Source organism: Chinchilla lanigera, unplaced genomic scaffold, assembly GCF_000276665.1.
Source record: "Chinchilla lanigera isolate Chin_1 unplaced genomic scaffold, ChiLan1.0 scaffold00006, whole genome shotgun sequence".
In the NCBI taxonomy this organism is placed as follows: Eukaryota; Metazoa; Chordata; class Mammalia; order Rodentia; family Chinchillidae; genus Chinchilla; species Chinchilla lanigera.
The window spans coordinates 16,819,259-16,820,915 of NW_004955407.1; the positions used below are offsets into that span (position 1 = coordinate 16,819,259).

Genomic DNA, 1,657 nt, shown 5'->3' on the forward strand with positions numbered 1-1,657 from the left:
CGCGCCTCCCGCCCCCACCCCCAGTTTCCACCCCGTGCTCGCGCCCCGCGCTGACGGGGGGCGCGGGAACTCGGCCCCTCCGACCCCGCGCCCCGCACCCGGGAGCGCACTGTGCCGACGCGGAGGGCAGAAGTGGGGAGAGACCTGCGGAGCGCCGCTCGGCTCCCTGCGCGGACGGAGGACCCGGCGCGGGGTTTGTCTTCCGCTGCTTTGTCACCGCGAAGTCTCCCGCGGAGCCACACGGTCCCCGGAAAGGCTCTGACCCGGCCAGACCGGGCAGAGCACCAGGGCTGCCCCTTCTGCAGCCGCTCCCCTGGGCTCGCTCTCCGGATGAGAAATCACAATTACATCACGAGGCCGGGGAGGCAGCTCCGCGAAGCCTCTCGGTTTCCTGCAGCCTAGCCTCGCTGAACCCGCCTCTGAACTGGAGGGGGCTCAGGTTGGTAAGGCGAGAAAGTGCAAGGAGGAGAGTCCTGTGAAGCCCCGATTTCCCCTTCTCCTTTATTTGCTGTGTTAAAATCGCATTTTCCACGCTCATCAAACATCTAAGTACAACTATTAACGCCCTCTCAACACCTCCCTAGATGTCAGCTTTCTTTTTGATTCTGTCATCTAGCTTTTGGTAACTCGCCATGAAAAAATTCACCAGGGGAAGTGAGTGTCGTTGCTGGTAATCTTCGCTTGACACAAAAACGCTAAAGTACAGCTTCGTTGCACCCTAAACTCTGAAATGGCATGCCTGTGTTAAAACGCTTACCAGAGAAGACGAATAAGTGAATAAGGCGCTCCGTTCTTATACGTAGGTTTGCATATCCTTAAGAAATGATAGCATTTGGAAATAGAGTTGGTGGTGCACTTAAAAAAATAAGCAAAAATTATCCAAGTCATAAAACTGTATTCTATGCTTGTTATGTAATGCTGCTGTCATGCATTTAAAATTTCACCTTTAAAAATATGAATGAGCTTTGGGATACCTTCTCAATTTTGAAAGTGAAAGCAGTATTTCAAATTAATTCTTTTTTTTGTTTTGTTTTGTTTTTTTTGTTTTTCTCCGGTACCGGGAACCGAACTCACGACCTTGCGCTTGCCACGCAGGCGCTTTTGCCGCTGAGCTAAATCCCCAGCCCTCAAATTAATTCTTAATAAGCGCAGCTCTTGGCACAGTGCGGGGCACATGGTGGGAATTCTTTTGCTTAATGGTGATGGTGCATTTTAAAACACGTATTTTACATTACCCTGGTGATTCCACTCTGCAATCTGTTGCCATCTAATATAGTTTACACCTCATGTAATAGCATATTATTTGCATATACCACAGTTCAAAATCTGCTTAAGCCAAATTAGTAAAGGCTGCTTTTCTATGGTGCATCATCTGTGCAGGATTGACACAAAGCAAACTATTCCAGTTAAATGGTGGCCAGCATAATTGGACCTTGGCCCTTCAGTGGGGTCAAATTTCTTTTCTAAAAACTATCTTTAACTGTGTGTGTGGTTTTATTTTTTTGTCTTTTTTGTCTTTAACTGTCATAAAAGCTTTTCTAAAATGTACTCTGTTTCTATTTTCTTAAGAAGTTTACTGGACTTTGGCACTTTCTTGAAAATTCATTGTCCATTCATTAAAAGTATTACTATAATAAGTTAACAGTGGATTTAGGAA

The 1,657-nt window shown here is 46.9% G+C and overlaps 1 protein-coding gene across 1 annotated transcript in view; it reads right to left on the minus strand.

Annotated features, from left to right (window-relative positions):
- Nrip1 (nuclear receptor interacting protein 1) overlaps positions 1 to 1,039 on the minus strand; it is an 80,045-nt gene extending 79,006 nt beyond the window's left edge. The window contains exon 1 of the mRNA XM_005375568.2: positions 145 to 1,039. The gene's annotated coding sequence lies outside the window, so the exon portion shown is untranslated. The remainder of the gene's footprint in view (positions 1 to 144) is intronic.
- Between the last annotated feature and the right edge of the window lie 618 nt (positions 1,040 to 1,657).